Source organism: Schistocerca cancellata, chromosome 3 (assembly GCF_023864275.1).
Source record: "Schistocerca cancellata isolate TAMUIC-IGC-003103 chromosome 3, iqSchCanc2.1, whole genome shotgun sequence".
Classification (NCBI taxonomy): Eukaryota; Metazoa; Arthropoda; class Insecta; order Orthoptera; family Acrididae; genus Schistocerca; species Schistocerca cancellata.
Window position 1 is genome coordinate 161,879,173 of NC_064628.1, and position 14,956 is coordinate 161,894,128.

General features: G+C 44.1%; 1 protein-coding gene across 5 annotated transcripts in view; it reads left to right on the plus strand.

Annotated features, from left to right (window-relative positions):
* The first annotated feature begins 12,517 nt into the window (after positions 1-12,517).
* Positions 12,518-14,956, plus strand: part of LOC126174781 (axotactin) — a 567,513-nt gene continuing 565,074 nt past the window's right edge. For all 5 annotated transcript variants that reach the window (XR_007535484.1, XR_007535485.1, XM_049921127.1 and 2 more), the window contains exon 1: positions 12,518-12,688. The gene's annotated coding sequence lies outside the window, so the exon portion shown is untranslated. The remainder of the gene's footprint in view (positions 12,689-14,956) is intronic.

Sequence of the window (14,956 nt, forward strand, 5' to 3'; positions counted from 1 at the left end):
CTTTCAAGCTTAAACACTGCGGATTTCTGCCCTTTAAGATTATGGTAATATATTTTGAAATTTTGAAGTTTGATTGTGGCTCTCAGCCATTGGTATTGCTCCTTGCATATGTTGTTCCTTTAAATTATTTTATTGCTATCTTAGTTGGATTTTTATCTTGTTGATTTTTAAGAATTCTTGTTGTTAAACATGCTGGCCTTCTGCCTTTAAAGGTCTATGGTAATATATTCTGAAGTTTTGAAATTTAATTGTGGCTCTCAGCCATTTGTGTTGCACTTTGCGTATGTTGTTTTTTGAATTATTTTATTGCTATCTTAATTGAATTTTTTTTATCTTGTTAAGACTTCTTGTGGGAGGCCTTCAGCCGTGAAATAGTTGCTAAATTACCATAAATGACAATTAGAAGCAGAAACTGACTTCAGCCCTTGGCCCTTTCCACAATCCTATTAACTGTTCTGCCCAGTGGGTTTAGTGAGCGTTTCACGGCGTCTGATACTACACTATACCTACGCCAGTTCCGTCGGCTCGGGATCGCAGTGTTGACGGTATTTCATAATTCATATTTATTTATGAAAGAAGACATATATCAATATCCCTACCATTTCAAAAACTCTCTTGTATTTTTAGCAATGTTTCACTCGCGGTAACGTATGGTCTCTATCGTATGGAATGGTACGCTACACGTTATCACACTTTTTTTAATGCAAGATGTAAATCAAGTGCATATACTTGACAAAAAATGTAATTGACTCTTACGAATTATAAAAAGGTGAATGGCTTATTAAGAATCTAAGATGCAGCACTGCCATGTGTACCAACAGCAAATTTTCTTCAAATTCGAGTGAGAAACGTTATGGAACTTAAAAACCACAGGAAATGAATAGTAGGCTTTTTTCACAAGGAAAGTAAAGCTTTTAAGGAAAACGTAAATCAATAAAATAATGTGGAGTGGTTTTGTACACCGTGAAGAGTTTTTACAGGATGAAAATTGGGGAAATCGGTCTTCCCCTTTGCAGTGTGAACACACTCGACAGCGGCTTGAGCCGGGTAGTTGCGGGCCGGTTCAGTACGTCCCATCCCGGCCTGTCTTGGCGTATAGAGTGAACGCAGACTAAAGATGAGTTGCCATAAAAAACACCACGTGGATATGTATCTAGATCTTTCAGCATTTCCTTACAGTTACACAGAGATGAGAGCCAACGACACTGGAAGCGAACAGGATGAGAGGATTATTAGCTTTGTATAGCTGTGTTGTGAATGATGAGATTAAGAGCAGTTCTTTCTTAGATTCTGTCCACGAGCTAAAATTGAGGAGGAAGGCGACTGACAAAAAAAAATTCTAGATTTCCAAGTCGCAATTTATTCCTTTATGGAAGGTGGCTGAAATCCTGGCACCTGAGAGGGAGAACCTAGCACAACGGTTATTAGTAAACTTTTACGCAATGACTGAGATCTTTAAATGGAGTTAGGGCTCTACATCCCGTCGACGTTACGGTCGTTAGTGACAGACACATAGTTCAGTAGTAAAATGAAAGGGCGCAGCAGTGTTGAAGAAGAGACCGCCCGAAAGCTAGATACAAACCGTCTGTGAAAATTTTACCTGTATGGTAGAACCATATGGACAAAGACTTGGGGATTCTCACTGAAACTCTGACCAGCTTTAGAAATAAATTTTTCTACAGATTTACTCACTACTTCCATTGCGATACCTCGTACTGCCAAATTAGCAGCAGCTACAATGAAGTTCTAGGTAATGGCTACAGTGCATATCGGAATAGTCGAAACGTTGGAAGGCATTTTTTTTTTTTTTTGCACAATGTCATAACAAACAAACAGCCTCGGAACAGGCTTTGAAGATCCAACTGTACCGACCGGCTGCCGTGTCATCCTCAGAACTTAGGCGGGGCATGTGGTCAACACACCACTCTCCCGGCCGCTGTCATTTTTCGTGACACGTGTCGTAACTTTTGAATCAAGCAGCTCCTCAGTTGGCCTCACAGGAGCTGAGTGCACCCCACTTGCCGACAGCACTCGGCAGACCCGGACGGTGACCCAACCGAGTGCTAAACAAGCCCAAGGACACTTAACTTCGGTGATCTAAAGCGAACCGATCTTATCACTGCGGAAGGCCGTTGGCTCGTACAATGTCATAAGCAGCAAAAATGTCAGTATTAAAAACAATTTTTCGCAAACGACGACAAGTTTAAAATCACTGTTAAAGTCGCTGCAGGCCACGTTCCAGAACGAGTATTTAAAGAAGATGATCCACCCCTGCGATAAGTGTTTTAATGTCCAGGAAATTACGTTGAGAGGTGGCATACGGCTGGAGCTTTCACATGTACACGGTCTAGTCACATTCGTGTGACCACCGCGTCTGTTCGCCTCCAAAATACAGTAGCCACTCACAGAGGGCAGGTGGCAGCCCTAGCATTGGAGGGTGTATAAGGCGTTTCAGGAGACGCGGATGCATTCGATGTCGTCATTAGGAAACGGAGCGATTTATTTGACGTTGAAAAACACATGTTCATTGGCTTTCGGGCCAAGGGTGGAAGCATTTCCTAACGTTAAAGTATACCGTGCATCGCAAGAAGGCGCTATACAGAACCGGCGCCGAGGTAACTCTGGTGCACCACTGGTCATAAATGTCAGGGGTGGACAACACCTGAGGAGATGTGCACATCTACATCTACATCTACATCTACATCCATACTCCGCAAGCCACCTGACGGTGTGTGGCGGCGGGTACCCTGAGTACCTCTATCGGTTCTCCCTTCTATTCCAGTCTCGTATTGTTCGTGGAAAGAAGGATTGTCGGTATGCTTCTGTGTGGGCTCTGATTTTATCCTCATGGTCTCTTCGCGAGATATACGTAGGAGGGAACAATATATTGCTTGACTCTTCGGTGAAGGTAAGTTCTCGAAACTTTAACGAAAGCCCGTACCGAGCTACTGAGCGTCTCTCCTGCAGAGTCTTCCACTGGAGTTTATCTATCATCTACGTAACGCTTTCGCGATTACTGAATGATCCTGTAACGAAGCGCGCTGCTCTCCCTTGGATCTTCTCTATCTCTTCCATCAACCCTATCTGGTACGGATCCCACACTGGTAAGTTTTCGGATTGAATTTCCTTAGGATTCTTCCAATCAATCTCCGTTTAGCATCTTCTTTACCGACGATCAACTTTATACGATCATTCCATGTGCTAATAGTAAACCGCAGGAGCGTCTATAGAAAGGTCCCAGAACTGCTCTCATTAATAAACGATCACAACGCCCATATAGTACTAGGGACAGAAAGTTGGCTGAAACCAGACGTAAACAGTAACGAAATCCTAAACTCAGATTGGAATGTATACCGCAGAGACAGGCTGAACAGTGAAGGGGGAGGCGTGTTTATAGCGGTAAGAAGTGCAATAGTATCGAAGGAAATTGACGGAGATCCGAAATGTGAAATGATTTGGGTGAAGGTCGCGGTTAAAGCAGGCTCAGACATGATAATTGGATGTCTCTATAGGCCCCCTGGCTCAGCAGCTGTTGTGGCTGAGCACCTGAAGGATAATTTGGAAAATATTTCGAGTAGATTTCCCCACCATGTTATAGTTCTGGGTGGAGATTTTAATTTGCCGGATATAGACTGGGAGACTCAGACGTTCATAACGGGTGGCAGGGACAAAGAATCCAGTGAAATTTTTTTAAGTGCTTTATCTGAAAACTACCTTGAGCAGTTAAACTGAGAACCGACTCGTGGCGATAACATATTAGACCTTCTGGTGACAAACAGACCCGAACTATTTGAAAAAGTTAACGCAGAACAGGGAATCAGTGATCATAAAGCGGTTACGGCATCGATGATTTCAGCCGTAAATAGGAATATTAAAAAGGGTAGGAAGATTTTTCTGTTTAGAAAAAGTGACAAAAAGCAGATTTCAGAGTACCTGTTGGCTCAACACAAAAGTTTTGTCTCAAGTACTGATAGTGTTGAGGATCAGTGGACAAAGTTCAAAACCATCGTACAATATGCGTTAGATGAGTATGTGCCAAGCAAGAACGTAAGAGATGGAAAAGAGCCACCGTGGTTCAACAACCGAGTTAGAAAACTGCTGCGGAAGCAAAGGGAACTTCACAGCAAACATAAACATAGACAAAGCCTTGCAGACAAACAAAAATTACGCGAAGCGAAATGTAGTGTGAAGAGAGCTATGCGAGAGGCGTTCAATGAATTCGAAAGTAAAGTTCTATGAACTGATTTGGCAGAAAATCCTAAGAAATTTTGGTCTTATGTCAAAGCGGTAGGTGGATCAAAACAAAATGTCCAGACACTCTGTGACCAAAATGATACTGAAACAGACGATGACAGACTAAAGGCCGAGATACTAAATGTCTTTTTCCAAAGTTGTTTCACAGAGGAAGATTGCACTGTAGTTCCTTCTCTAGATTGTCGCACAGATGACAAAATGGTAGATATCGAAATAGACGACAGAGGGATAGAGAAACAATTAAAATCGCTCAAAAGAGGAAAGGCCTCTGGACCTGATCGGATACCAGTTCAATTTTACACAGAGTACGCGAAGGAACTTGCCCCCCTTCTTGCAGCGGTGTACCGTAGGTCTCTAGAAGAGCGTAGCGTTCCAAAGGATTGGAAAAGGGCACAGGTCATCCCCGTTTTCAAGAAGGGACGTCGAACAGATGTGCAGAACTATAGACCTATATCTCTAACGTCGATCAGTTGTAGAATTTTGGAACACGTATTGTGTTCGAGTATAATGACTTTTCTGGAGACTAGAAATCTACTCTGTAGGAATCAGCATGGGTTTCGAAAAAGACGGTCATGTGAAACCCAGCTCGCGCTATTCGTCCACGAGACTCAGAGGGCCATAGACACGGGTTCACAGGTAGATGCCGTGTTTCTTGACTTCCGCAAGGCGTTCGATACAGTTCCCCACAGTCGTTTATTGAACAAAGTAAGAGCATATGGACTATCAGACCAATTGTGTGATTGGATTGAGGAGTACCTAGATAACAGGACGCAGCATGTTATTCTCAATGGAGAGAAGTCTTCCGAAGTAAGAGTAATTTCAGGTGTGCCGCAGGGGAGTGTCATAGGACCGTTGCTGTTCACAATATACATAAATGACCTGGTGGATGACATCGGAAGTTCACTGAGGCTTTTTGCAGATGATGCTGTGGTGTATCGAGAGGTTGTAACAATGGAAAATTGTACTGAAATGCAGGAGGATCTGCAGCGAATTGACGCATGGTGCAGGGAATGGCAACTGAATCTCAATGTAGACAAGTGTAATGTGCTGCGGATACACAGAAAGATAGATCCTTTATCATTTAGCTACAAAATAGCAGGTCAGCAACTGGAAGCAGTTAATACCATAAATTATCTGGGAGTACGCATTAGGAGTGATTTAAAATGGAATGATCATATAATGTTGATTGTCGGTAAAGCAGATGCCAGACTGAGATTCATTGGAAGAATCCTAAGGAAATGCAATCCGAAAACAAAGGAAGTAGGTTACAGTACGCTTGTTCGCCCACTGCTTGAATACTGCTCAGCAGTGTGGGATCCGTACCAGACAGGGTTGATACAAGACATAGAGAAGATCCAACGGAGAGCAGCGCGCTTCGTTACAGGATCATTTAGTAATCACGAAAGCGTTACGGAGATGATAGATAAACTCCAGTGGAAGACTCTGCAGGAGAGACGCTCAGTAGCTCGGTACGGGCTTTTGTCAAAGTTTCGAGAACATACCTTCACCGAAGAGTCAAGCAGTATATTGCTCCCTCCTACGTATATCTCGCGAAGAGACCATGAGGATAAAATCAGAGAGATTAGAGCCCACACAGAGGCATACCGACAGTCCTTCTTTCCACGAACAATACGAGACTGGAATAGAAGGGAGAACCGATAAAGGTACTGAAGGTACCCCCCGCCACACACCGTCAGGTGGCTTGCGGAGTATGGATGTAGATGTAGATGTATATGTAAATCACACCTAATGCCTACTCCCAGATACTTTATGGAATTAACTGCTTCCAGTTGCTGACCTGCTATTTTGTAGCTAAATAAGGAATCTATCTTTCTATGTATTCGCAGCACATTACACTTTTCTACATTGAGATTGAATTGCCATTCCCTGCACCATGCTTCAATTCGCTGCAGATCCTCCTGCATTTCAGTACAATTTTCCATTGTTACAACCTCTCGATACACCACAGCATCATCTGCAAAAAGTCTCAGTGAACTTCCGATGTCATCCACAAGGTCATTTGTGTATATTGTGAATAGCAACGGTCCTACGACACTCCTACTCAAGTTGCTCTTTTCAGTTTTGTGTGTGTGTGTGTGTGTGTGTGTGTGTGTGTGTGTGTGTGGTTTGGGAACGTATGGGCGCCCAACGGCGAGGTTATCAGCGCCCTGACATCGATGAAAACAAACAAAAGTGGTTAAGAACGAAAACTGTCGTACACGCATGCACACGAAACGACCACACAATGACTATCGCACAGGCACTCTCACATGCATTAAAACCGATGAGGAGACAAGATAACTAATCAAGAAAGTAAAAGAGGGAAAACAAACCACAAAAGAGCTAAAAGAACAGCACAGGTAAATGAGACTGGCGGACCGCTAAAAGAACAGCACAGGTAAATGAGACTGGCGGACCACTTAAGAAAAAATGTGGGTGAGCCAGCCACCCCTTGACACATTAAAAATATCTCCCCAAAATCTTGTTAAAAATGTGGGACAATTCACAGAACTTTAAAAGCCGAACCACATTCATTTGAGCATTGCATAAAATAGACTGCAGATCCGCCGGCAAATCCGCTGCAGTCCGCTGGTCAGCAAATAAAATGCAGTCCAATAAAAGGTGGTGAACCGTGATCTGCACGCCACAAGCACCACACATCTGAGGGTCCTCTCGTCGGAGTAAAAATCCATGCGTGATAGGGCTGTGGTCGACGCGAAGACGAGTAAGGATGACCTCGTCCTGTCGACGTGGCTGGAAGGAAGTACGCCACAGCCGAGTTGTGGGCTTGATCACACGGAGCTTGTTGTCGTTTACTTCTAGCCACTCATGTTTCCATCGACACAGAACTTTATACCTCAACAGCGAGGTGAGGGCATGCAGTGGGGTAGCACACTGAAAGACCTGACGGTCACGACACGCCTCCTTGGCTGCTCGATCAGCCCTTTCATTCCCCAGAATTCCCGCGAGCCCTGGTACCCAGCAGAAAGACACCTGCTTCCCCAGTCGCTGTAGTTGGAGGAGGGCGTCGCGGATAGTCTGGGTTCCTTTATCTGCTGGGTACAAACGCTGGAGAGAGTAAAGGGCAGGTTTGAGCGCACAGTGAACACCGTAAAGATGCCTAGAAAGTAGTGTCTCACGCCACGTGTGAGGGTCTGTTGAGGGATTTCATCTGAAGCTATTCAGCCCACATAACATAACTGTCATGTGTTTCCTTCTTCATGACAATTCTAGCCCGCACTCTGCAGGGCCTATGAAGATGCTCCTGCAACGTTTTCGATGGGAAGTGTTTGATTACCAACAATACAGCCCGTGATTGACTCCCACTGAGTTTTGTTTCTGCTCACATGAACAACTGGTTATGAAGACAACATTTTGGTACAGACAACGAGCTGTAGACCAGCGTAGAGATCTTGCGGAAAGTACAGGCGGCTGCCTTATACGACGAGGGTATTGGAAAGTTGGTACAACACTATGACAAATGCCTAAGTCTGAGCGGGGACTATGTAGAGTAGTAGACAGAAGGTCTAGCTAACTGTTTCAAACAAAACATTTTTGAATTTCACACTGGTTTCTATTTCGCGACCGGTCGGACCTTACTTTCCGAATAGCCCTCGTATGTGACGTAAATAGACGTATCTCTTCACTGCATTGACTAACAAGCTTAACTTTTTTACATCGCCAAGGGACCGTAGACCTTAACATGGTGACGTAAATTTCAACTTGGGAAAAGAGTTTTGAAAAGTCTGACAGACAGCTGGACAACAGAGTGATCCTACAGGGCTTCCTATTTTCTGATAGAGATACGGAAACCTAAAAACAACCAGACTTAGAAAATATTGATGTTAGACGCATCATCAAGGATTAGAGGGTCTTACCCTGCTGGAATAAACAACAACTGTCTTAGCAGCAAAAATGTAGCACATGAATTCAAATATTCTTGAAATTTTAAAGCAACAGAAGGAGAGACAATCACAAGTCTGGCAATCCCACGTACAAGAGACATGGCTGTTTTTTGTCGTGGTCTTCAGTTCGCAGACTGGTCTCATGCAGCTCTCCATGCTACTCTATCATGTGCGAGCCTCTTCATCTTTGAATAACGACTGCAACCTACATCCTTCTGAGTCTGCTTAATGTATTCATCTCTTGGTCTCTCCCCGCATTACTAAAATGGTGATTCCTTGATGTCTCAGAATGTTTCCTATGAACTGATTCCTTATTTTGTTCAAGTTGTGCCACAAATTTCTTGTCTCACCAGTTGTATTTAGTACTTCAATTTAGAGCTTTCTTGTGCTTTAGTACTTCAATTTAGTTAGAGCTTCCTAATGCGTGATATACCCATCTAATCCTCAACATTCCTCTGTAGCATCAGATTCTGTTCATCGTCCATGTTTCACTTCCATGCATGGCTACTCTCCAGACAAATATCCTCAAAAAAGACTTCCTAACACTTACATCTGTATTCGATGTTAACAAATTTCTCTTCTACAGAAGTGTTTTTCTTGTCATGCCAGTCCATATTTTATATCGCCTCTACTTCGGCCTTATCACTTGCTGTCCAGATAGCAAAATTCGTCTGATACTTTTAAGTATCTCATTTCCTAATCTAATTCCTTTAGCATCACTTGATTTCATTCGACCACATTCCATTAATCTTGATTTTCCTTTTGTTGGTGTTCATCTTATATCCTCCTTTCAAGAGATTGTCCATTCCGTTCAACTGCTTTTCCAGTCCTTTACTATCTCTGACAGAATTACGTCGTAGGCAAACCTCCAAGTTTTTATATCTTGTCCGCGAATTTTCATTCCTAGTCCAAATTTTTCTTCGTTTTCGTTTACTGCTTGTTCACTGTACAGATTCAATAACATCGTAGATAGGTCACAATCCTGTCTCATTCCCTTCCCAACCACTGCTTCACTTTCATTTACCTCGACTGTCGTCTGGTGTCTGTGCAAGTTGTAAATAGCCTTTCTCTGCCTTTATTTTACCTCTGCTACGTTCAGAATTTCAAAGAGAATATTCCTGTCAACATTGTCAAAAATTTTGCTCTATGTCTACAAACGCTAAAAACGTATGTTTGTCTTTACTTAACTTATCTTCTAAGCTAAGTCGCAGGGTCAGTAGTGCCTCGCGTGTTCTTACATTTCTCCACAATCCAAATTGATCATCCCTGAGATTGGCTTCCACCAGTTCTTCGATTCTTCTGTAAAAAATCCGTGTTAGCATTTTGGAACCCTGACTTATGAAACTGATAGTTCGGTCATTTTCACACCTGTCAGCAGCTGCTTTCTTTGGAATTGGTTCAAATGGCTCTGAGCACTATGGGACTTAACATCTGTGGTCATCAGTCCCCTATAACTTAGAACTACTTAAACCTAAGTAACCTAAGGACATCACACGCATCCATGCCCGAGGCAGGATTCGAACCTGCGACCGTAGTGATCACGCGGTTCCACACTCAAGCGCCTAGAACCGCACGGCCACACCGGCCGGCCGATTGGGATTACTGCGTTCTTCTTGAAGTCTGAGTGTATTTCGCCTGTCTCATACATCTTGCACACGAGATGGAACAGTTTTGTCATGGCTGACTCTCCTAAGGCTATCAGTAGTTCTGACGGAATATCGTCTACCGCCGGGGCCTTGTTTCGACTTAGATCTTTCACCGATGCTTCTCGCACTATCATATCTCGCACCTCATCTTCATCTATCGTACTTCCCTTTCCTGCTTCAAGTTCACCTCCCTTGTATAGCACCTCTTATATTTCTTCCACCTTTCAACTTTCCTTGTTTGCTTAGGACTGGTTTTCCATCTGAGCTCTGATAATCATTGAGCTGATTCTCTTTTTCCCAGCGGTGTCTTTAATTTTCCTGTAGGCGGTATCTGTCCTGGCACTAGCGAAATATGCTTCATGCCCTATGTAACTGTCAAATGACATCAACACATTCAAATTCCAGTGTAACACCAAAAATTTAAACACATTCCGCAATCTTGCAAGATGTGGGTAAATAAAGGGCGATTTTTTGTGCTTTTTTACAGGACTGACGATGGCTGTTATATACAACCGAAACCAGTCGTCAGTTTTTAATTGTCTAATGTAAATTGCGGTTTAGCCAGTAAAAGTTTCATTTATTACAATTTTATATATATACACTGAAGTGCCAAAGACACTGTTATAGGCATGCTTGTTAAAATATGGAGATGTGTAAACAGGCAGAATACGGCGCTGCGGTCGGCAACGCCTATATAAGACAAGTGTCTGGCGCAGTTGTTAGATCGGTTACTGCTGCTACAGTGGAATGTCATGAAGATTTAAATGAGTTTGAACATGGTGTTATAGTCGGTGCACGAGCGATGGCACACAGTATCTCCGAGGTAGCGATGAAGTGAGGATTTTCCCGTACGACCATCTCACGAGTGTGCCGTAAATATCAGGAATCTGGTAAAACATCAAATCTCCGATCTCGCTGCTGCCGGAAAAAGATCCTGCAGGAACGGAACCAACGATGACTGAAGAGAATCGTTCAACGTGACGCAAGTGCAACCCTTCCGCAAATTGCTGCAGATTTCAGTGTTGGGTCATCAACAAGTGTCAACGTGCGAACCATTCAACGAAACATCATCGATATGGGCTTTCGGAGCCGAAGGCCCACTCGTGTGCCCTTGATGACTGCACGACACAAAAGTTTATGCCTCGCCTGGGCCCGTCAAAAACGTGTTTGGACTGTTGATGACTGGAAACATGTTGCCTGGTCGGACGAGTTTCGTGTACGGGTATGGGGACAACCTCATGAATACATGGACGGTCTAAGACGCTGCAGTCATGGACTGTGCGGCTGGTCCCGGGGGAGGTTCGAGTCCTCCCTCGGGCATGGGTGTGTGTGTTTGTCCTTAGAATAATATAGGTTAAGTAGTGTGTAGGCTTAGGGACTGATGACCTTAGCAGTTAAGTCCCATAAGATTTCACACATATTTTAACGTTTGAATACATGGAACCTGAATGTCAGCAGCGGATTGTTAAAGCTGGTGTAGGCCCTTTAACAGTGTGGGGCGTGTGCAGTTGGAGTGATATGGGACCCCGACACGTCTAGATACGACTCTGACAGATGACACGTACATAAGCATCCTGTTTGATCACCTGCATCCAATCATGTCCGTAATGCATTCCGACGGACTTGGGCAATTCCAGCAGGACAATACGACACCCCGTACGTCCAGGAACAGTCTTCTGCTGGGTACCAAACTCTCCATATATGAACATTATTGAGCGTATCTGGGATGCCTTGCAACGTGCCGCTCAGAAGAAATCTTTACCCCATCGTACTCTTACAGTTTTGTGGACAGTGCTGCAGGTTTCATGGTGTCAATTGCCTCCAGCACTACTTCAGGCATTAGTTGAGTTCATGCCACGTCATGTTGCGACACTTCTGCATACTCGCGATATTTGGCTGGTGTACCAGTTTCTTTGGCTCTTCAGTATAATAAATGATGTTAAGACCGTCGTCTCTTTTTCTGACAATATCAGGCTTCACAAACAGGATCTGGTTCAAATGGCTCTGAGCACTATGGGACTCAACATCTGAGGTCATCAGTCGCCTAGAACTTAGAACTACTTAAACCTAACCAACCTAAGGACATCACACACATCCATGCCCGAGGCAGGATTCGAACCTGCGACCGTAGCGGTCGCGTGGTTCCAGACTGAAGCGCCTAGAACCGCTCGGCCACACCGGCCGGCAACAGGAACTCTTCTCCTAGTTCTGACCAATAATACCTCCTGCAGGAACCTATGACTTTTTTAACAGCCCGTTCCGAATATAATGACATTACTCGTAGGTCTACTACTTGGCGTGATTGTGCTGAAATGTCTATTATTTGCACACCCAAGTGTCTAATACACTTCACGACAATTTTGACGTTTGTTGCACGCCATCTTCACTGTGTTGCAGTTTTAATGGTCGTCTGTGTAGTTAAAAGTCGTCAAATGTGATGGCGTTAGCAAAGGAACCAATTATTTGCCGATCTGTCCCCTTGTTACAGAATCGCTGCCACCTGCGCCAAGGCTTCCGTGCCCGGCGTCACCGCTACCGTACGCAGCAGTCTAGCGTCACCGATTGCGCGCCGTCCTGCTGCTGCCGTCGACCGTGAGATGGCGGCCCCGTCGCGTGCGCACCGGGTGACGTCATCCGCGACGCCGGTGGGCGTACGCGGGCGGCCCGAAGCGAGGCGTCCACGGCAGTCGCTGTGCAACGGCCGGACGGGAAGGCACGGCGCACACCGTAGCTCAGGGAGACCGCTACCGCCACCTCGCCACACCGCTTACCTCGCTAGAGTCTCGTCCGCCAGCGACGGTGCGTGTGCGCGTTCGCCACCAGCGAGCCCGCCGCCCTACAGAAACTCTTACGACGCGTCGCAGCGCAGCGGAGCCTTACACAGTGAGTACGTCGCCAGATATGGCGAAGTGTAATTTCGTGGTCTCTCCAACCTGTGCTTTCTTTTCAGCTACTGACCACTCCCAACCAATTCTTCCCTCTGTCGAGCTCAAGTCTGCACGGAACAAGATAACACTGCTTTCCTTTTCTCAGTTCTGTACCGTGCGAGCCGAGAGCGAACCGCGTTTGAAGAGAGAATGCTACTAATTACGGAACCATTGGTGCAGTCTTCATGAACTTTTAAGTTTTCAAACCTAAACTACCTCGACAGAAAACTTCTATATTACACAACAAACCTAATGTACAACAAATTTAATTGTGCGTTAGGTTTCACAAATTTTTGTTGTTGTGACTGGTTTTGATTCCATCAAACCATCTTCAGATATGAATATGTCCGCTACAAAAGTAATGCGCCCGGTATAATAAGCAATATACATGCTAAGTGAGAGAACAACACAATTTCCTACGTTACAGTCACTTTATTATTCTACGGCGTGGCATGAATATTGCTTATAAAAATTGACGGTTTATTCTTGGAGCAGACACACTCAGATCCGAAAATGATCCGATGGGTGCGAACTCGTCATAACATTGAAAATATATGTAATCAAAATTTTTTGTACAGCAACTGTTTGCGGATTTTCTCAAAAAAAGACATTTCGACAATTTTAGGAAGATGATGGTTTTTTCTTTATATAGTCTCAGATTTCAAAGCTTTCTAACTAATACAATATTATAAGTACCACCTTCAATTCTGCAATTCGCTGTTCAGAATTGCAGCGTTTAAGCGCTACACTCGGAAACTTAATCTCAATAAATTTTCAGTGTCCTACGGGCAATTTTCCCCAAAGACTTTCGTCGTATAAGTGACCTACGCAGCATCACTTTTGTATCTTAAGAGCGTTAAATTTCTGACATGCGGAGCCAGCGCTTGAAATGTCAACAGCATTCCGTTATTGTCGACGGCGAATGACTGAATTCAGAAAAGTGTTGTTTGTGGTTTAAGACAACTCGCTTGCGTCATGTGTCTATATGGAGAACGAGTTATATTTAATGGCAAGAGCGTATTATACGCCCATATTTTCTCGTGCTGACCCTATAATGTACTTCCTTTCTTCATCACTCCCTGGGAATGAAGTTGCTGAACCACCCGCTACCGAAGTTTTACGTGAGAGGCAGGGTAATATTCTTAAAGACTCTCGTCTTCACATTTACAAAAATGGCTCTGAGCACTATGGGACTTAACATCTTAGGTCATCAGTCCCTTAGAACTTAGAACTACTTAAACCTAACTAACCTAAGGTCACCACACACATACATGCCCGAGGCAGGATTCGAACCTGCGACCGTTGCAGTCCCGCGGTTCCGGACTGCAGCGCCTAGAACCGCACGGCCATCGCGGCCGGCTCACATTTACATCATTTACATATCACCATGATTTTAAATGAAAGAAATGTAACATAGATCGAGAGTCGGTATGCATTAGCTTACATCACTGCGTTTCTTACGGACTGAAGACCATGGGCTAACTCCCTCGTGCATTGTAGCGGGGGAAGTGAAAGATGCTTTACTCCCAAATTGCTCCTCATCGATTCGCCAGTTTTCCTCTTCTCAAAATTGACTAAGTGACCAAATTCAGTATTACGACTACCGAACTCCATCATTTTGTGTGTGTGTGTATACATCAATAAGATGTGTGATGCCTGATGGATTTTCTTTTAGTTCAGGTTCAATAACGGATATTCCGTAAACAGTCTGTTTAAGCTAAAGTACGATACCATCTCCAGCATAGAGCTACAAGTTGAATACTTCCGGAATCCCACTGGAGGTGGAAAAGTGTTAGGGCTAAAAGAGTAGGAATGTATCTAGTGTAGGCACTATGGGATTACTTTGTAGGGCAATACACTTTTAACCAACAATGGCGAAGATCGTTGCATCTGTCTATTTCAGAGCCGCTTGCTACTCGTTGCAATAAGAAATTATTGCCTCCTTTCCATGAAATTTTAAACCAGTGTCTTCTTGCTTAGATCACAACTTTTAAAGTCATCTGTTTCGCGAGACATGCGGGTGATCTGTTACTCTCTTCGTAGTGATTACCTTCTCTAGCTTGGCCGTAACTGTCTTATCACAGAAAGACGTATTAACGTTGCGTGATCAATAGCTACTGTATCGTGTTACGGCACTGATGAGCTAACTCCCTCGTGCATTGTAGCGGGGGAAGTGAAAGATGCTTTACTCCCAAATTGCTCCTCATCGATTCACCATTTTTCC